The 23,010-nt window shown below is 42.3% G+C and overlaps 1 protein-coding gene across 2 annotated transcripts in view; it reads right to left on the bottom strand.

Annotated features, from left to right (window-relative positions):
• Cdh2 (cadherin 2) overlaps window positions 1-23,010 on the bottom strand; it is a 213,962-nt gene that overhangs the window by 180,398 nt on the left and 10,554 nt on the right. The gene's annotated exons all lie outside the window — the stretch shown is intronic.

A 23,010-nucleotide genomic window follows, 5' to 3' on the forward strand; every position in this document is an offset into this window, starting at 1 on the left:
GATCAACTCAATTAAGATCAAATATATATATATATATATATATATACATATACATACACACACACACTTAAAAGGTAGCTGTAGTCACTCTGCATCTTCCTCTCCATCAACATACATAGTTACTCACAGGTGCTTAATACTCAGTCACAATTTGCTGAATTAACCATCAATATTTGCACCAGTATTTCTGGCTTCATTGGTCCAATATCAAGATGTTTAGACCTTATGGTATTCACTATAGAAATCTCTAGCCCACACTGATGAAAGTTCAAACACAGAGGGAAGAAGAAGAATAAAGTTCACCAAAGGGAGCAGTAGCCACAGAGTTAGGAACAGTCCTCAATGGACACAACAAACCAGAAAGTAATGATCCATAACCCCTGTATATCCACCGTGAAAGTGACAAAACTCAGAACTGGTGGTGTCTGGATGAACAATACAATGCCACTTCTTAATTAGAGGGATCCCTGAATTACACATATGAAGTTTAGAAATAATGACATTGCCAAAAGCCACTCATCTAATAGCTAATCTGCATTTTCATATCTAGGGAAATTATATATATATATACATATATATATATATATATATATATATATTGCCTCACCGAGCTGCTTCTGTCAGATATTTTATTCATACAAACAAAAAGTGAACCAATACAAAACCCACCAAATACATGACAGGTTTCAAGTCAGTTATGTGTGAGTAAAGACTATATGAAATCAGGGACACAGAGAGACCAAGCTCCTTACCCAAGAGTGGGGACTCAAATGGGGCTACAATATGGCAAAGTCTGCTGAGGATGGCTGTGGCTACCTCCTACACTGTAATACATTTCCAGAGAAGCTCTCTCCTGGGTGCCCTAGCCGATGTATGGAGAGATGTTCACTGAATCATGGCTCTTGTTTGCCCAGAATCTATAGAGCCCCTACATTTCCACCAACAGGAAAATGAGCAATCCATCTTCCAAGACTCAACAAGAAATATCCTGCAACATTAAAACCGAAGTACTGGTCTACATGTGTTCACCTAGGCAACTTATCAAATGGACAACACAACACGCAAAAAAAAGTTATGGACTTAAAGTCGTATACAATGTGGAAATTGAAATTTAATTATAAATTAAGATCAAGGTAAGCATTAGTTTAGTAAGTCAAAAAACACAGTTGTGTAGTATTCCAGATTGAAAGTGAAGACTAAGTACATGGCAGTATGAGTCACTCTTAAAAATGAATAAAAGGTGTGAGTGATGATTCTACAGTAATCAAATTTAATCACAAAGATAGTCAATGCTATGGACACAAATGAAGGGAACTCCACCTCTGACACATTAAGATGTGCTATAAACCCATGACACACTGCCATGTTTGGGATTGGCTTCTTCTCCCTTAGCACAAGCTTCAAACCATAGTGGAGCTGTGACAGATTCCTATCTTAGTATGTGGATCAGGAGCTGGGAGGGTGATTAGACATGAGCAAACTGAGACATACAGGAAAGAGCCAGCCCATTTCAGGTGGACACTGGGAAGGTCAGTGTACAGCCACATGCAGAAGTTTGCCAGGAAAGACTGTGGACAAATGGGCAGTCTTGCTTCAACTCTAAGATTAATGTGTTTGCCCAAGCAGAAGAACTGGCACTAGTAATGCCCTGATTAAAACTTACAGGAATGAGATTACAAGGCTGATGGGGGAAGTCCTGCTGTATATGTTTCTCTTATTGGTTGATGAATAAAACACTGTGTGGCTAGCAGCCAGGCAGGAAGGATAGGCAGAGCTACCAGAGGAGGAGAATTCTGGGAAGTATAGGCAGAGAGGAGTCACAATGTCAGCCTGGGAAGAAAGGCCATGCCAGGCATTCTCAGATAAGCAAAGACCATGTTGAAATACATAGATTAATAGAAATGGGTTAATAATTAGTCCAGAGCTAGCTAATAAGAAGCCCTAGCGACTGGCCAACAGTTTAATAATTAAATTAGTGTCCGTGTGTTCATTTGGGGGTTCAAGGACCACAGAATCAGCTGGGACAAAGAACCTCTCATTACACTACCTGAAGGCCATCAGGAATAAAGCAGATGTGTCCTTCTGATGATTTACGTCTCCTTTGCATCAAAGATAAGAATTCCACTCTGTTACCCTTTACATCTTTCTCAGCTATGCAAGGGCGCCTGCCTGCCTAAATTGACCATGAGAATGACAAAACAATAAAAGGACATCCCCCCCAATCCCTGACTGTTCATAATTAAACACCTGTGGGAGCCCTGAATGACCTTGACGATTTTATGTCTGCTTCAAACAACAGCTCAATTATTCTTCCCTAAGACAAAAGGGATCCGAAAAACATGGTGTCACGAATTCAGGTTAATATTTCTGTTAATATATCTATTTCAATTTGGGCATGACCATAATTTCAGCCCTCTGGTGGTATAGGCAAAAGGATCAGGAGTTAAAGATCATTTTCAACTTCATTACAAGTTTGAGACCAGCCTGGGCTATATAATGTGTATGTGTGTGTGTGTGTGTGCGTTATACACCATTCCTTTCCTGTTCAAACTAACAAAATCAACATGTTAAACAAGCAGGCAGTACTCAAGTAAATATTAAACTCCTAGAGAAATGTAGCCTTTTTTATTTCAAGTGCTAGGTTAGTAAACCCGCTGTTTAACTACATTCTCCCAGGCTCAGGCTGGGCTGTTATTGGCTCTGAGACTTGTGGAGACGAACTTGTTGACAAGCAGAAACTACCCAGGGAAGGTGATTCTACTTCTGAAGTTTCTTGCATTAACAGAAAAAAAAAAACTTTAGGATGTGGAAGGTACCTTAGCATAACCCATACTTCATGATGGAATAGTCTACATTAGTGTTTTCTCAACCAGAAGCGTTGAGACATTCCATAATGTCTCATTATATTTTATGTTGTCACAGCTTGCAGGAGGATGCTGGTTTCGAGAAGGGGAGAGTCCAAGATGCTGCCAAAAACAGTGTTATATCTAAGACAGGATGCATGACGAAGTATTTAACCCAAACATCAAACAAACAAACAAAATGCCCACCAGAGTTGTATGTTGAATGACAATCCATACGAAAGAGGTGTCAACCTTCCCTTCACATTTCAATGAAGCCCGAGATCTCAAATAACCCATTAAAACCTTGTTGGGACACCTTCCTCGCCACACCCCTAATTGATCACTCTACCAGGTCTGAGATAAAACTCTAGAAATCAGATGCAGGGCAAGGAAGCCTCCCTCGAGCTTGCTCTTCGTGCCTGAAAGGAACTGGGAACTGCACATATTCCTGTAAACTGAATATATGCAGGTGGCCCTTGGGTGAGCAGACTTCTTTTCTATATGGGTCAAACAGCAAGTACTTTAGGCTCTGTTGCAAGGCCTCAACTCTGCTGCTGAAACTCAAAAGCAGCCAGATATTACATTAATTCCAATGAAACCTCTGTGGATACAAAAACCTTAATTTTCAGCATAAACACACTGAAAAATACGGGGCTCATTCTTGTCCAAGCAAACACACAGAACTATCTGCTGCAGACCTAAGTTTTAGGCAGCCTTGGTATCTCACTTGATTCTCCTTCAGCCTCTCTGGGGAGGAGAAGAATACCATCATTTTACAGATGAGCAAATGAGTTCTCACAGGAAGGGAAATCCTGAGGAAAAGGCAGAGTTCTAATGCCGCTGCTATTCCAATTACCCAAAAACAATTACAGCCTTTGGAAAAGCTCATCTCGAGTACTCATTTGCCACTGGAAAGGGGAGGTTCGGGCTTAGTAGCTCAAAGTTCCAAGGAGGAAGTGCTGAGTAAGCCTCAGGGCATATGAAGGTTAAGGTTCCTGGGGTCCTGAAGTCTCCCCAAAAGAAGCAAAGCAGAGGGCCCCTCAACCCCCCTCCCCCGGTAGGGGAGCTGTGTCAGGAGCTCACTGTCTGAGCTAAAATGAGACAGCAAGAAACAGCACATGCCTGAGGAATGACAATGAGCTCCCTGTCGTGCTGCCCAAGAAGCAAGGCAGGAAGTCAAAAGTTGAAGTTGCAGAGTTACAAAGGGTCAAATCATAGCTGGCTTTGAGCCTGGGGTTACCCCACTGGCTGGGCCAATGACAGGGTTGTTGGGGACCAGGAGTACATCAGCAAACTGCATTTGATAAAGAATTTTCCAAACTGCTTCACGGGAAGTGGGGGGAGGTGAGGAGTGACAGCTGGGAGACACCTTAGCATACAGACTTAAACCAGGCTGGGCATACAGAATGGGTGATTCCTATCAACATGCAGTCAATTAAAATCAACAAGGCTTAGTGGGAACAGGGCCCACAGCGGGAGGGAAGAGACAACTTCCCCCCTATTTCCAACTGAATGACTTCGGCACAACCTGGAAATGATAATCACAAAGTTATAATGCCAGGAAGAAAGTGCCGAAGAAGCGGAAAGGATGGGTTGATAAATCTACCTACCACGGAAGTCAAAGAGCGCTCCATATCTCAGGTGACATTTAGGCCTTGACTTTAAAGATTATAAAAAATTTGCCAGGAGGAAATAGAAATGAACAGCCCAGACAGAAGATGGGAGAACAAAGCCCCCAGTTATTTGTGCTGAGCTGGTAGCCCATTACGCCAAAATAAGGCATGGCTTCCTTTCCTAGTATCTCTGAGGTTGATTTTTGACCATGAGAAGCAGTTTGCTTTTACATTTAACACCCCAAAATGAGATAGAAGGGAATTAATCATTCCAGCTGGCTTCTATATACCCCCAGGTTTACACATCAACACAAGATCAGGAGGCTTTCCAATGTCCTGATAGAGATGCTACTTAAATGCTGGAGACAGATGATGCCAGGTGCCCAGGTGCTGCGGCTCTTCCTTGCTGACTCAGGGTTGTGAGCCAAGCTCTAGAGAAGGGTAAGCATGTTTGAACATGCTTCAGTGTTTGAAGCATGGCCTTTCACTACACCACACCGCCTGACTTTGTGTCCCTGCCAATCGCTACAGCCTGTGAATCCCCCAAAACATCATAAATTCCCATGTGAAGAATGAGAGTACTAAAGATAGGATCCACTCACAGGGCAAGTGTGAGGATTAGCTATCAGTCAGAGTGGTATTAACACCACCAAGACACCAGGCCCAGGCTGATGACTCACGGTTTATCTGTTACACAGTCCAGCAGCTTCCCAAGCTGGTTCGGTTTGGCACACCATCTGGCACCTTTATTTAAGTACAGATTCTTGTAACCCAAGGCTTAGTACCACAGAATCTCAAAGAATGGGAGTAGGTATTTAATAAGCGGCTGCTTCCAGAGTCTTCTCTCAACTCACTGTCTCTTCATTCTGGTCTTCAAGATTAATAACTTAGCAACAAGAAAGGGGAATGGCAAAGCAATTATTTCCGTGTTCTTATTTATATTCCTTTTAAAATTGTGTGCACACATGCATGTAATATGGGAGTGCTTCTGAAAGCCACAGAAAGATACCAACTATCACTCTCTGTACCTTTTAAAAACATGGTCTCTCAATGAACCTAGAGCTAGGCTGGCAGCCAGCAAGTCCCATTCATCCTCCTGTTCCTGGCCCCAACAGTTACGAGGTTATAGACATGAATGCAGCCATACCAGACTTTCACATGGGTGCTGGGAATTTGAACTCAGGTCCTCACGGTTTTAAAGCCCCCTCCCAAAATGTATCTGTCTACTCAACTCTGTCTCCAGTAACCTATTCACAGTATGTATTCACAGCACTGTTCTATTGCTGTGAAGAAACACCATGGCCACTGCAGCTCTCATACAGGAAAGCACTTAGCTGAGAGCTAGCTTGCAGTTCTAGAGGTTTAGTCCATTATCATCATGGTGGGGAGCATGGCTGCAGACAGACTTGGTGTTAGAGAAATAGTTGAGAGCTACACCCTGATCCACAAGCAGGGAGAGAGAGAGAGAGAGAGAGAGAGAGAGAGAGAGAGAGAGAGAGAGGGAGGGAGGGAGGGAGGGAGGGAGGGAGGGAGGGAGGGAGGGAGGGAGGGAGGGAGGGAGGGAGGGAGAGAGAGAGAGAGGGAGAGAGAGGGGGTCTGGCATGGGTGTTTGTAACTTCAAAGCCCAGCCCTAGAGGCACATTTTCACTGATGAAGCCACACCTCCTGACCCTTATAACCCTTTCAAACAGTTCTGCTCCCTGGTGACCAAATATTCAAACATATGAGCTTATGGGAGCCTCTCTTATTCAAACCACCACAACTCCTATTTATATTCTTTAGTACATAATTGTGAAAAGCATTCTTTGTTCTGTTTTGAGACAGGTTCTCACTATGTAGCCACAACTGACCTCTAACTCATTATATGGGCCAGGCTGGCCTTGAACTCACAGACACCTGCCTGTCACTGCCTCCCAAGTTTGGGATTTAAGGGATACACCACCATGCCTGGCCTGAAGAACATTCTGCAAGAACAGAATAGATAAGGAATTCCCCCTTAGGGGATAGACAGCCTTGATTGACTTTAACACCAAATTGAGTCAATTATCTTCCCTGGGGCAGTGTCCATGAATTCTATTGCTTCCCTCCTAAGAGCAGACTAGGTTTTATAGAACACTATTGCTTCACCTGACTCTCCTGAGGTGTCCCCTGAGAGGGAACACAAATACCAGCGTCTCTATTAATTGGTCTGAAAATGACACCTTCTTGTTTCTGTTGTTTTGCTATTAATAGAGACATCATCTCATCCCCCCCCCACCCTGTAATAACTTCTTCTGCACTACTGCTCAAAAATGACAAGCAGTTGGCCAGCCCTCTTACACAACCAGGGCAAAATTCTTGCTGGTTAGAGGATCTGAACTCATTTAGTGCGGCCCTGCACTCTCACACAATCAGCTCACCTATCTTGAGTTTCAATTTCCTCTTACAAGTCTTAGCTCCACTCTTCCTGGGCAGAAGATCGACCTCCTTGTCTATAACGGCAGAAGTGTAATAGGAGTTGAGGACTCCGGCTTGCCTATTACCATTAGTCTCTCCCGTCTGATTCTGCACCCGCAGCACCATGGCTTTTCAACCTTGTTAAATTTCTCCACTGTCTCCATGTCATGAGCGTTAAAGCCTGAACCTTCTTCTCTAAGTTTCTTTTCTGATCAGTTTTTACTCTCTGCTGGGTCACTGGATCTGCTTTCCAATTTTCTCCACGTCACTCTTGAGTCTAAGCTTTTAAATATTCCGTGCAGGCATAGCGAACTGACTCTCCAGTCACCTCATCTCTCTGTCTTTTCCTCAATCATTTATCATGATTGCCTAAAAGTTTCACATCTGAATGCAAGCCCAAACCTTGAAGAATCATTACATTTTCTTTCTAACTAAGAAGACAGCTAGCTAGCTGATCATAAGTCCTGATCAACTGGATACTTCTATCCAGTTTTCATTTTGAACCCATCAGATTGCTGTGGTTATAATCCATTGGGAAGATGTTGGAGATTAACATGCGCAGATGAGTTGACAGTCCTTAACCTACATGTGCTGTTGTACTCTTTATGGAATGAACAGCAGTCATGTGCATCCTGCTGACCGAAGGGCTATATAGAACGTACAAAGGCTCAAATTCGTCCCTACCCTCCTATTCCCTGATATTGTTCAGCTATTTAGGGTCATCTATGATTTAGGTTCCTCCTCTGCAATAGTAGTAATAATAATAGTAACAGTTAAACTTTTGCCCTTTATAAGATTGTAGTCAAAGGCAACAAACAGCTTACAGATAATTGTATATTCACTATAAAGTCAAGGCTAACTGTTATGTTGTTACTATTTTTTAAGTTATGAAGACTTGGTCTCTTTATTCTATGAAACGCATTCTATAAAATATGTCTACAACTTGAGAAATATTGTACCTTTTTCTTTTATTGAAAATAGATTCTTTTCTCATACAGTATACCCTGATTATAGTTTCCCTTCCTCTACTCATCCCAGTTCCTCCCCACCTCCCCTGGGGGGGGGGCGGGAGGGATCCACTCCCTTTCTGTCTCATTACAAAAGAAAGGGCTTCTAAGAGATCACAACCAAACATGATAAAAATATAGCAAGTAAAGCAAAGCTATCGTACTGAAGTTGGATACAGCAACCCAACAGAGGAACAGGGTCCCAAGAGCAGGCGTGTCAAAGACCCACTCATTCTCACAGTCAGGAGTTCCATAAAAATTTTGAGCTAATAGGTATAATATACACACAGACGATGTCAGGTAGACCCATGTAGGCCCTGTGCTTCTTGCTACAGTCTTGGTAAGTTCATATGCCCCCTGCTTAGTTGATTTATAGTGCCTTGCTCTACTGGTGTCCTCCAACCCCTCTGGCTTTCTCTGCCTCATCTTCCTCAGTATTTCCTGAGCTCTGAGGGAAGGTGATGGAGACCTCCCATCTAAACTGTCTCTCCATAATGCCTGATTGTAGGTATCTGCATCTGTTCCCATCTTCTACTGAGGAAACCTCTCTGATCATTACTGGTGCCTTAGTTGGGGTTTCTATTGCTGTGAAAAGACACCATGACCGTGGCAACTCCTATAAAGGAAAACATTCAACTATCGGAGGCTAGTTAGTTTCAGAGGTTTAATCCATTATCTAGTTCATTATCTTCACAGTATTGGACAAGGACTTAGAGTTCTACATCTTGATCTGCAGGCATCAGAAGCAACGGTAGCACACTGGGCATAGCTTCAGCATATATGAGACCTCAAAGCCCGTCCCCACAGTGACACACTTCCTCCAACAAGGCCATACCTACTGCAACAAGGGCACACCTCATCTCAAAATAGTGTGGCTCCCTCTGGGACAAGCATTCAAACATGAGTCTACGGTGGGCCACATCTATTCAAACTGCCACAACTGAATAAGGCGCTATCTATGAATGTGACAGAATATCAAAAGTATCGTCAAGGACAACTTTATTGATTCTTTTTTTTTTTTTAACCAGTAGTGCTTGGTTTTGCCCTAGGTCTCTAGGTCTCTGGTTCTTGATTACTATGCAGTGTTGGGTATGGGTTCCTTCTTGTAAATGGGACATTTGGTTGTCTACTCCTACAGGTTCGGTGCCACCATTGTCCTAGAACATCTTACAGGCAGGACAGATTATGGGACTAAGGCTTCGTGGCTGAGTTAGTGTCCATGTTTATCTTTTGGTAGCCTACAGAGTACATTCCTACACGGAAGAGACTAGAATTTACGGGTGAAGGATACATGTAAGCCCCAGCTTGATTTTTATGTTCAATGAATTGTGTGGTATATTCATCAATGACAGGGCCCTGCTGTCAGTTTTTAAAGAGCAACCCTTGTCTAAGCAACAGTCTTGGGGATTTCCATGGGATGCCCTTGGAAAACAACTCAATTGAAAGCAACCCAGTCCTGCTACTGGAAGTCTCGCCTGGCAATAAAAGATGGCCAATTGAGACTTTGAGAAATGCTTTAAAAGCAGATGCTACAGGGTCTGGGGTAGCTTCAGTAGGTATATAAAGCTCAGGCTTTATATACACAGTGCTGAGGGTTCCATGCCCAGAAACGAAACTAAATTAAAAAAAAAAAAAAGTAGAAAGACTATAAAGAAATAAAGGGGACTAAAACAAAGAATTCACACAAAGGACAGAGAACGACATTCCTTTTGCAGTGTATGGTTTGTGGGTTAGAAGGTGGGGAGAGGTACAAACATGACTATAACAATATCTTCGTTATGTAGCTTCCAAATGATATAAGCAAATATAAGCAATTAATGGAGACTGTGTTAAGGTAGTTAGAGGCATAATAGAAAATTAAAAGACAAACTCTGGATGACTCAATTTTTGTTATTTGCTAATCCAATTTATAAGAATACAAATGATTTGCAAAATTCCTTACATTTCATGGGATTCCATCCATGGTGTTGGAAGCTGTGTTAAGAAGATTATTCGAAAGCAAGGGTGCCTGCTGCTCTTTATTATAGTCCCTGTGTCAGTGACGTCGCTGATGCCACGTTGAATTTCATATCTCTAGAACCATGTTCAAAATGTGCAGCTGAAGCCTGAACAGTGTCAGTGCTTTTGTTTTGTGGTGTAACATTCTTGAGGAAACATCCAGTATTTTACATAGGCTCCCTCTGTGTGTGTGTGTGTGTGTGTGTGTGTGTGTGTGTGTACATACACATGTATATCCTGATACACTTGTGTGTATAAGAGTATGCATGCAATGTAGGTTGGAAGTCAAACTCAAGTGATGCTTCTCAGTACATTATCTGTAGTCAGATTTTTCTTCAGGCAACCAGTTCACAAATAATGGCACGGAGATATCTTTATTTATTATGAAAGCTCACCCTATAGCTTAGGCTTTTTCCTAACTAATTCTTATAACTTAAATTAACCCATTTATATTACTCTATACTCTCTCGAGCGATGCTACCTCTGTTTTATCTTGTACCTCCTGTTTCCTCTATGTGTCTCCTGGCATCTCTTGCACACCTTGATTGCTCCCCCCCCCCCTCCTCTTTCTCCCTCCCTCCCTCCCCCTCCCTCTTCCTGGAAGTCCCACCTAATCCTCCTGCCTAACTTATTGGCCATTCAGCTCTTTATTAAACCTATCAGAAGGCACCTTAGCAAAGACAGGTCTTTACAATATAAACAACTATTCCGCCTTGCTTTTACAGATAGTCTCTTCTGTGAGAATCAGGTTTGCATATTAGGCTAGGCTGGCTGGCCAGTAAGCTCAGGGCTTCTTCTGTCTCTGCCTACCAGTCCTGAGAATACAAGTGTGCATGGCCATGCTGAAGCTTTTATATGGGTTCCAGGGATCAAACTTTAGCCTCATGTTCATACACCAAGTACCTTAGGGACTGAATTACCTCCCTGGGCATCTTAACATATGATTATTTATTCTTTCTTTTCCTTCATGATATTTCTGAGCAGCCCAGGTGTGAGGAGCATCTTCCATGGCCTCCTTTCCCCAGTTCTTAACTTCCTACATGGTTACAGTTGTATTATTAAGACACGTCTTTCAAAACCTATAGTATTGTTGCTTTTCTTCTTCTGGTATCTTTCTTTTAAACACAAAAGGACAATGTAGAATCAAACATTAGCTTTGGCTTTGGCACAGGAAGCTGCTAGCCCTGCAGAAAATGAACTATCAAGCAGTAATCAGCATTACCCTATAATAGCTTAATCCAGGGAATTCTGAGTCCATGGTACCAAAATGTGCTTTCACAATGCTGAGCATTTCATGGCTTGGGACAAGATACAGACATTATACCTCAGGTATTGCTCGGATGGATCTATGCAATCCCAGAAAAATGATCCACTGGCCTCCAGGCTAGAGCTTAACATTAAGTGCAACTCATGGTTAATAGAATGGGTAACAACAATGCACCTATAGATTTAGCTGGCTTCTGTAAAAGTTTAACACGATCATCAAATGATGGCACAGGCTGCTGTTGAATTAAGCTGCTGTTAAGAGTTTCAGAAGTGCCCAAGGCAATTGCAGAAGAGATGGTCAATCCCAGCTTAGATTGATTCTGCCCTATCAACTCATTACACTTGCCAGAGACAGCAACATGCTTATATATAATATTTAAAATGTCAAACAGCCTAGTACTTGGCATTAGACTGAATTTATAATCAACTTGGGAATTCATTCAACCAAATACACTGAATATCAATGAAGGCCAGTATCTACGCAGTGCTTACCAAGGGGCAGGAAATGGGCTAATATGTCTTACAAGCCTAGATCTTAACTAAGACCACAAAACAATTCAGTGGGATAGGTATTGGTAGTAGGGTATTTTTCAGGCAAGAAAGCTGAGAGGGGGCTTCCTCTGTAGTTTGCTCAGTTAGCTTAAGGATGTTAATCTCAGCAACAACAAACATTTTGGGAATCACGGGAATCACTTTTCACCATTCCCCAGCCCTTCAAAGCATCCACTAGATTGTGGTGACATATACTGACACACAAATTTAACTGGCTGGAGCTAGAAATGTCTCAGCATTTACTGCTCTTCCAGAAGACTTGGATTTGATTCCCAGAACACACGTGACAGCTCACAACTCTCTGTAACTCTAGTTCCAGGGGACCCTATGGCATCTTCTGACATTCCTGGTACCAGACAGGCATGTGCTGTCCATATATACATGCAGGCAAAACATTTACACATAAAATAAATAAATCTTTAAATAACAAATAAAACCATTTAAAACCCTTATCAATTGAGACTCAGAAATATGCCTACTCCCATAATTAACAGTTCCTAAAACACAACAGTCACTTATGATATGTGACACATTTTAGGGCACATGATAAATGTTTGTTGTTCATGTACAATATGTGAAATAACAGGAAATGTGATAAAAGATACAATTCTCACATAGGATATATGATGTAAGATACACAATAAATTGTTTCCATGTTTCTACTCACCATGAAAAAATGCAGATAAAAAGATCACAAACTTTTAAAAAATTATCTTTCAATCTTGAAACTTGCAAATAAATGGAACTTGAAGAAACCATCCTCAATGAGGTAACCCAGTCACAAAAAGAGGAACACGGTATGTACTCCCTCATATATGGATTTGAGACATAGAACAAAGGATCACCAGCCTACAATTCACACTGCCAGAGAAGCTAGGATACAAGGAGGAACCTAAGAGAGATATACAAGATCCTTCACAGAAGAGTAAAGGGACAAGATCTCATGAGCACATTCAGAGTGGGGGGGGCACTGAGTGGAGAGGGGGTTAGGAGAAAGAGAAAGGGAGGAGAGGAGAACATGTGGGACCAGGAAGATTGAGTTGGGGGATGACAAGAGCAAAGAAAGAGATACCATAATAGAGGGAGCCATTATAGGTTTGAAGAGAAAACTGACTCTAGAGAAATGTCCAGAGACCTACAAGGATGACCCCAACTAACAATCTGAGCAACAGTGCAGAAGCTACCTTAAATGCCCCTCCCTGATAATAAGATTGATAACTTACTTATATACCATCCTAGAACCTTCATCTAGTAGCTGTTGGAAACAGAAGCAGACACCCATAGCTAAACACAGAGCAGAACTCCTGGAATCCAGTTGTAGAGAGGGAGTAGTGATAAGAAACGGGATAAAGACCAGGCTACAGAAACCCACAGACACAGCTGACCTGAACAAAGGAGCTCATGAATCCCAGCCTGATAGCTGCGAAACCAGCATTGGACAGACTCAGACCCCCTGAACAGGGGTCTCAGTGAGAAGGCCTAGGCAGTCTAAGGGACCTCTGACAGTGGAACTAGGATGTATCCCTGGTGCATGAAAGGACTTTGGGAGCACATTCCCCATGGAGGGATAACTCCTTTAACTCGAGGCAGGAGGGAGGGGCTAGACCCTACTCCAGATGACTTGACAGATTTTGATGATCCCTCCCTGTGGAGTGGGTGGGGAACAGGACAGAAGAGGGGGGTTTGGGGACATGGGAAAGGGGGAAGAAGGGAAGGAGGGAGGGAGGGAGGGAGGGAGGGAGGGAGAGAGGGAAGGAGGCAGAGGGAACTAGGACAGATATGTAAAAGAAGAAAAATAATAAATAAAAAAATATTTCAAAATCAAAGCTCTACTTACTTCCAAACATTTCTGGGGGGGGGGGAAAAGAACCCACAGAAAATGATTTATGTAGCCCTCCCATGGCCTCTGTGATTTAAAGTGGTGATTCAGATGAGAGGGAATGACAGTCTACACTAATCCCTGCTCCCTCTGCCCCCCAGAGTCCCTTCTCTTCAGCACAGTTCACAAATCCGCTCCACACTTGCACTGCTTAAGATGGTTACAGAGATTTACAATCCCCATAACGCTGATTGAATTGGAACAGCTGACCATAGTGGTGATTTACCTAATTCTATAGTCTTGATAAGATAAACACAGCCCACTTATAACATTATTCTTGCATGAGAACAGCATTCATGGCACAGCTTTCAGAAACAATTGTAGCAGCTGAAGAAGGTGCGCATGAGGAGCCACAGAGTGCAAAGCCCCTTTCTGACTTGCTCTGGAAGCATTGTCCTACCCGGAGTTCTAACCTATCACACCAGAGAGGGGTGAAGGCCAGGGTGAGCAGGGGCAAGTGTTGCCCAGCTAAATTCTCTGCTTCAGTTTCAACACAAAAGCCCCGTGTGAGCTTCCAGACAGGACTAGAGCCTGGCATCTGTGCAGGTTCAGGGTGAGGACTCTAGAGGAGCACTGCTGTTTTTTCTGGAAACTCTAAGAACTCTATTGCACCCCCACCCCACCCCAAGCTCCACCCGCTTCACAAATCAGTTTGACCTGAAGGAAGGGCATGCATGAGACAGTGAAGCCATCGAGGACTCTCTGAGATCCTTTCCAGGGATGTGGAGAGGCCCAAGGACTTCCGGCAAGTCACAGCTTCACTTGTCATTATCCTTCCCAACTTCATGTTAAGAGTCCACAGTTTTTCTCAGAGCCTGTGGAGCACCACAAATGCATCGGCATCTTGCCACCAAGCCATACGTTATTAAAGTGATGAAAGAAAAACATACAGGCATGATGTTAAAACTGTTTTTGTTTTTTTTTGTTTCTTCTTTTTTTCTAATTTGAGAAATGGAGACATATTATGAGTATGTCGCATAGACAATGAGTTGACTATTTTTAATGAATTACTAAATAGCATCCAATTTTCTTGGGTCAAGTTCTCAAAAGTAAAGACTGCTATGCATTACCCACATTACACGGTGATCTCTAAGTATCACACAGTCCTGGAATAAAACACTATGTATACTGATGCTCCAGGGAAGAGAGGGATGAGCTGAAGCTGCCTGAAGGCTGCATATGCATGAACAATCTGAGCAGCTGGTGCCCAACCTGTCCTCTATCCCTCCCACCTGGGAGTCACTGGCCCTCAGAAAACAGGTGGAGTGATCTCATTTTCCATGCTGGGAGCTCACAGATGCCCTGCAGGATTTAGGGGAGGAGTGTGCTGCAACTGAGGGATTGTGGGATGCAGTTCTAGCAAGGAAGACATACCCAGGGGTCAGGGTCATGGCCTCCGACTCTGCACTTATGGGACCTTTGTGCTATCTTTCAGTCTTTCCAAATGATTCCTTGGGCTTACACTTCACATGCTTCAGAGTCCAGCAGAGAGTAGAGGTCCTATTCATTGGGCAACTTCAAAGACTTTGGCATTTGGTAAACGGGACCACTAACAAAAATAAATAAACAATGTCAAATGTTAAGAAATAAAATGCTCACGAGGGACCTGACCTTCAGTGAAAAAGCTCATTTTTCAAGCCCTGTGCACATTTAAACTCGGTGGTATGCAGGTTTGATTATGCAGTAGCTTTTTTTTTTTTTTTTTTTTTTTTTTTTTTTGTACTTGGGCAGGTGGCTTTCAACATAGGGAGCTTTAATTCATAAACCACAGGAAGTTTTGATCTTGATATGCGACTACAAGTTGGTCCATCAAAGTGGCTGTGAGGAATGGGAGGCCTACAGAAAAAAAAAAAAACAAAAAAAAAAACAGTTGACCTCAGGAGATGGCACCAAGCCAAGGGACTCAGAAAGGGACCAGGATGCACACTGACCTTTGCCAGTGCAGCACATCAGGGGAAGAGCTGTTACAGTTGGCATTGGCAATGATACGAGACAGTGTGGGATTTCCCGAGGTACCCATGAGCCTCAGCCTGGGCAAGTAGAAGCCACAGAGGAACCAAAAAAATGGGATGATTTCAGTAGCTTCTGCTTGGAGTCTAGCAAGCAGTACAATATTTGCTATTTTTAAACGACAGTGACCTCAAGAGCCCCAGCAAGTATCTCACTTTAAATTATTCATGGCTGACCAAGGAAAGCTGCAAAGAATTGGCTGCCTTTGCCTCAAATTCTCCTCTGCAGTCAGGGGCACAGAGGGCACATCCTGGATTCAACAGGTCTGACCAAGAGCTCAAGGGTCAGCCCCAACCACGTGACGTCAATGACCTTTGCAAATGAAAAGGAAATATCGCCTTGCAGGTGGCCTGTTTTAGCCAAGGCAACACCATGAGTGTCATGCTGGGGTGGGGGTGGGGGGCAAGCAGGGGAGAGAGGGCTTCCTGGCAGGAAGCTGAGAACACCCGATCCCTGGGTAGGTTGTTCACCACCAGACTGAGGCCAGCCTGATGCCAGCACTAGCTGGCACAATCCAGGAACCCAAAGCGAATGGACCTTTGGTTGTACTGGCTATAAAGGGAAACTCCCCTGGGAGAGGTTCCCTGCTGGGAGGTTAAGATTAGCAACTGGGCCAGGGGGGTGGGTACTTACTCATGCATCCTGTATTCTCCTGCAGAGCACTGGCAATTGACATTCAGCCACCTTCACCTACAGTCCTGAATTGCCCACTTGACACTGTTTTTTTTCTTTCTCATCTAGTATGTCCACCTCTCCACCTCTGCATGGCTTAGTTCAACGGTTGTGGAGTAGAGAGAGACCAGAGGCTCAGAGAGTCTCATGTCTATAAGGAAAACCAAACCTGAACCTTCTTCTCCGCCCACACACAGGCATCCCCACACAGCACAAATTCATCACTGTGGCCTTTGAGATCCAAAAGACAGGCTCTGGGGAACAGTTCTCCTCGGCATAACTCTTCCAAGATCGAGACCTCGTTTACTTTCTACCACTGTAGGCTGCTAGGATGATTGCATTAATCATCTGGCATGCCCCACTTGGGACTCTAAAAAGTGGAACTATAGCCCTGCTACAAAATAATGAAGCTGGGGCAAGAGGGTACTGACTAATGCCCACTTCCTCCAGAGGCTCACCATGTTTCTGCATGAACAAACACCCTGGATAGTTAAGGACAAGGGCTCACTGGTTAATATGTACTCTCAGATCATTTTCATGCATAGAACCTGAAATCTCTACTTGCACTGAGTGGAGTTTTGCTAGTAATAACACTTGTGGGTCCCCTGTAATTCTCTGAAAAGTTTGACAGAGGCTTCTATTAATTATAAATGGTTTGGCCTATTGCTCAGGCTTATTACTAACAAACTCTTACAGCTTAGATGAACCCATAATTATCTATGTTTAGCCACATGGCTTGGTTGGTACCTTTTCTCAGTAAGACATTCTTGTCTTACTTCCTCTGAGTCTGGCTGGCCACTGCATCTCTGCCTTTCCTCTTCCCAGAATTCTCCTAGTCTGGTTGCCCCGCCTACACTTCCTGCCTGCCTGCCAATCTGCATTTTATTAAACCAATACAAGTGACAAATCTTTACAGTGCACAAGAGCATTAATCCCACATCAAGAGCCAATACCATTATCCTGCTACACTTACAGGGTGAATCACACAGGGTGCAGGTCAACTTGATTCTACACTGTCAAATATGGGAAGATGTGGAAAATTTGAAACATGTCATCCACATTCCCCAACCTACAGTGTATCGGTATTAGAAGTTACATCTCTTAACTCCCACTACTGAGTCCTTTGTCTTACTTGGCTTACATTTTTTGAGTCCTCCACAGACAACAGAATTACCTATAAATTTGTAATCTTGCCAAATGCTCAAAGATCAAAGGTAAACATCTAAAGGTGATTCTTTGGCCGAAAATGTAACTCAGAGTATAGGGAACAGCACTCTAAAGTGGAGGTGGGTGGAATCCAACCAAATAAAATCACATGTTCAATAGGTGGCATGATGCTTAAGGCCTGAGGACATGCAGTCAGGACTGAGAAATTTATTGGGGAATCAAGTAGTAGGAACAGAAAGCTGAATTGTCCCTAAGTTACTATGTGAGTTCAGTTTGAGGCTAAGCTAGTATGATGTCAGGAGAAAAGAAAAACCAATAATTTACAGAAAGAACAGCCAGCCCCTCATCCAATACAAACATCTACTTAAGGTATCACCAAGAGTGGCTTGGCCAGTGACAAATATCTATTTCAAAAGTCACCTATCCCATGTCTTTTAGATCTTCCCATTTAAAACGCCAAAATGCACTCCTTGAAAACAAAATCCCTTAAGTTTTCATTCTAAAGTTCAAATCCCCCTTCACGAAGTAAGTCTCCCAAGTCCACAAGAGACTTACCTTGATCCCACGGTGTCTACTGCACTGCCTATGTCCTTGAAATTCTGAGGTGGCTACAAGGAGCCACAGCTCCATTCAAGCCCCACCCATCAGCTCATAACACTGCCTTAAGGTCCATGGGTTAAGGCAGGCTCTGTTTGAAGTCTGTGAGATGGATAAGGGTGGTAATGCCTCCTGGTTGTGGGAGAACTGATGTAAAGATTACATGAAACAGTACAGGTAAAGTGCTTCACCTGATATACAGTAAGCACTGCGCAAACATTACATGTAATCACGTGACTCCATTTTCAGGAAAGCTGCAAGCACATTTTGTCACAAACCCCAGGTGACAAGAAGCAAGACCAGACAAGGGGCAGGGACATTTTGAACTTTCTTCCTCCGTGAAAGTCTCAAACTCAACCGTAGCTAAGAACACTCAAATTAAAACCAAAAGGAGTTACTGATACCCAAGTCATCAGATCTTAAAATGTTAAAGTTGGACTAAAACAAAGGACGAGGAAAACGTGTAGATATTGTGTTGTGGATCCATCAAGAAAACACTCTTGAAGTAGTTGGTGAAATGAGAATGAATGTCATTTGGAACCCAGTAATTCTACTCCAAAGTGCAAATCCAAGAGTATAACATCAGCCTAGCACAGACCACCTTCCTAGGCATACAAATTCTCAGGGAACCTGAGGACTTGTAGAATCAGAAGCTTGGGGGCTTGGGGGCTTGGGGTTGGGTTTGTTTTAGCAAACTTTCCGATGACTCTAATGTAAGTCAAAGTTTGGGAAACATAGTCTTAGGGTCCTAGGGTATTGCTGGCATTCATGTCCAGGTGTCATAAATAAGAGTGTTGATGAAGGCATAAAAAAAAATAAAAAATAAAATAAAACAAGAAAAGCAGGAGCTACTGTCTGGTCCATCAACCACAAACCAAATAAGTAAATTGTACTATATTCATAGCATTAGTGAAAATGAACAAATTATAGCTACAAAAATCAACTGAATGAATCTTACTGACATTATAAGCACAGAACCAAATCTGAGAAAAATGTATTATATATACACATGAGTAACACATCTATATATCTACTAAATGTACATAAATATTCAGAAACTACATATCCATAATCAATGAATGAAAGTATAGAGGATGAAGTTATAAAGAATAGCAATAAATATTAGAAAATTCAGGCTGGGTTTTATATTTAGGAGGGAGGAAGGGAATGGGATCAGAATTCTGAGAAATAATATTCTTCCTTATGCTGGCCAGTAGTTATACTCAGTTATACTCAGTGAGTAGTATACTCAGTTATACTGAAAAATTTATGTACTTTATTTTTAAAAGTAAGACTGACAAAATGGCTCAGCAGAAAAAGACTTGCTACCAAGCCTGAGAACTTCAGTTTGATCAACTGAACCCACATGGTGGAAGGAGAGAACATACTCTTCCAAATTCTCCTCTGACTTCTCACATGCATGTTGTAGATACAGGCTATACCCCCACAAACCCGCAAAATAAATAAAATATGAAACACATATGTAGTATTTATATATTCCTCTTTATAGTACTATACTCGGTAGTAAAACGATCTTTTAAAAAAGATGATATTCAAATGAATATTTTAAAAGGGGGATAAGGTGTCAATATCCTTAAATTTTCCATGTCTTAGTGCTTTGTATTTTTTGATAATTCAATTAATTAAATAGTTAATATATTTCCTTTGGTTAGTGCCTAGGTGGGACACAGTAACTACTGAAAAATAATAAACTACAATTATGACATGATAGTACTGAAGTTTAAAGCACCGTACCCTACATCTTATTGCCAATAAATCATGGGCAAATAATGAGGACAATGAATCTTACTCTTTGCAGGAACAGTGCTGACATCAAACATTATAATATGACATTCAACCACCTCCCCTATTGGGTTCTCATGTTAAAAGTATTCAAAGATAAGTATGTCTTGTGCCAGGCTAGTTTCAATACAAACATGCACATTCATATGCACATATGTGTATATGCATGGGTCCATTAAAAGAAATAAATCAAAGAAAGAAGAAATGGTCTGAGAGCCCAGAGTGGCTCCTGTCTGATCACCTGTGAGTTCAAGTCAGTCCTGCCATATAATCACATTCCATTCTCATCCCTTCTAATTGTAATGGTGGTGGAAGTCTACCAGCCTAGGCAACATCTGCTATAACTTAAAGATGATTAAGAGCTAGGCCTTTCAATTCTGATTTCCAAGTTCAGTCTTAGGAGTGTGGGTGGGAGGCTGCCCATATACAGCCACAAATGAACTACCCATCATACTATAGATCACAGCCATGCACAAGTTCAATGTACAAAAGTAACTGAAATCATTACATTTTCTCCTGACTCATTTTGCTTATATAACATAATAATGACTAGGACTCAACATCTTCAGCCAAGGATCTAAAATCATACTCACCACATGAAGGTACTTTCTTTATACACACATGTGCTCTTCATAGGAACCTTATGATGAATAGCATTTATTGCTCCCATTTCACAGATGGACATGCTGACTAATAGATACTTCCTATAAGCTACCCACATTCACACTATTGACAAGGTGTCAGAGCCAGGGTGCCAATATGGATTGACCAGCAGCTCAACAGTGGCAATTCTCTTATGTGCTTGTTACTCTTGACAGTTTTCTACATGTATATAATTCATTTTATTCCTCTGCATCTCCCGTTACTTTATGTCACCCCTTCTTTTCCTATTGTTACTTTTCTTCTTTTCAAAGGTCTTCCCTACTTCCATGTTCTCTCTCCCTCCCTCCCTCCCTCTCTCTCTCTCTCTCTCTCTCTCTCTCTCTCTCTCTCTCTCTCTCGTGTGTGTGTGGGTGTGTGTGTGTGTGTGTGTGTTACTAAGTTTAAATATGGTTGCCTGTTTTCTCTCATGTGTAGGTTATGGCCTCAAATCTTTAGATTTATGTGTTTAATCTAGAATAAGAAGCTAGGAAAGTAGAAATGAGCCATGGAGAGGGAAGACAGATTGTATAAGAGAAGATAGTAGACCACCGATCGGACGACAGAAAGGAGAATAATGGTGGGAGGAAAATATAGCTGGGAAAGGCAATGGAAAGGAGGGGCAGAGATTACTAAATAGCAAATCATCACAGCACCAGGCAAAAGATACAGCCATACAGCTGTATGATCTGGGAAGTCCCCGAATTCCCCCACAATGTCACCATGATACAGTCCATTGTAACTGGTCTTCATTACCTGCCTTAATTTATTGGTAAGTTTTACCCTAATTCTGGAGACATGGTATACTGTGGTTGTAGAACATGGAGAAGTCAAACTACATATGACCCAGAGGCTTTCTCTTGCTGGCTAGCTTCCAGAGTACTGCAAGGCACCATGCAGGCTGCTGGAGGAAGAAGACCACAAGTCACAGCAGTCTTATCCACCTGTAGACTCTTCCAACTAAAATGATGACCAGCCTGGTATGATGTGACAACCACTGGCACAACAGTAGTGTGGGAAACCACTAGCCTTCTTGTTGGACTTAAGGCCTGATTTGTAGACCGGAACCTATGCCTATTACTGTAAACCTGGCCAGGAACCCATGGCAAGGGAGACCTCCTTAGGACAGAACCCACTATTACTGTTTTGCTAAATGAGCATGACAGCAAACTTCCTTCTAAATACTTACCACTATCCACAGATCAGTTCAGTCCTCAACCCCAACCAGAGAGGTTTATTTGGTCAGAGATAACACTTAATGAAGACTCAAAACTGGCCAAACTTCAGAAAACAAGTGACTTTGGAGTACTAGACCTTAAAGATGACATCTGTATCACATCCCTCTCCCCACCCAGGCTTAGGGGACATTACCCAAGGGGCAGGGGCTAGGGAAGAGTATATACTACAAAGGTTGAGGTAGAATGCTTAAAATGTGTCTTCTGGATGTGACACTGCCTATATACTCACATACTCTAACTGTAGTCACCTACACACTACTTGCATTTTCAACATTCCTTCACGGGAGTGGGAAGGGCTCATGACCCTTACCTCCCCCCCACTCCCAGCAATGAGCTACAGACAGAGGTCCCTGGGGGAAGAGGTGTCACTCCTTTCAGGAGTATAGCCATAAATTGTCCCTGATCCAGTTGCTTATGGACAGTGATCATTCTTAAACACTCTTCCGTAACATCACTCAAGGCTACTAAGTCAGTGTAACTGAGAAAAAGGCCAAGACAAGCCAAAAATCTGTAGAACGTTTATATTTAACAAAGAAAGCATTTCAATCCAGATGGTTTGACAAATGAAGAAAAGTGAATTAGCATGTGCGTGCATGCTTTCTACACACAAAAATCTTGAAAATATTCATTATGAATGCCAACAATTCACTAAGGACAAACTCACCATTTCCAAAATGATGTAATTTCCCACCCTAACATGTTACAATCTCCTGAGTGATCCACTGTTCTCACATTTAAATATGACACCGTGTCCCTTTAAAATACAAACCCACTGAGAAGGCTTCAAAACAAAGTAACTCATAAACTCAACCATGGCTTCATGTACAGGAGATTAATTCTAAACTGGTATGTAAATTAAATCCATGGTTACACCATCCTTTCCCCAAAGTTCTTACTCAGCTATCAGAGAAGACAGAACTATAAATACAATTTAAGATGAAAAACACAAATACTGTGTATGAATAATCACTTTTATGGCTAAAAAAAATTGGATAGAAGCAACAAAAACGTTAAGCAAAAATTACATCAATAAAACTAAGGTAACACAAAGAGCACAATCATTTTAATACCCTAAAATGAATTCCAGAGCTGGTTAGATTTCCATCAGCAAAGTATTTGCTGAGTAAGCTGGGGGGGGGGGGGAGATAAGCTTGCTACCCAGAACTCATGTACAGTAAGTGGTCACTAGAAATGCACTTGTACTCTAGTGCAGTGGAGGCAAGGAGACAGGCAGATTCCCAAACTCACTGAGCAGCCTCGGAGCTCTTAGTGAGTTCAAGTCCTAAGAGA

The sequence above is a fragment of the Phodopus roborovskii genome, unplaced genomic scaffold (assembly GCF_943737965.1).
Source record: "Phodopus roborovskii unplaced genomic scaffold, PHOROB, whole genome shotgun sequence".
Taxonomy (NCBI): domain Eukaryota; kingdom Metazoa; phylum Chordata; class Mammalia; order Rodentia; family Cricetidae; genus Phodopus; species Phodopus roborovskii.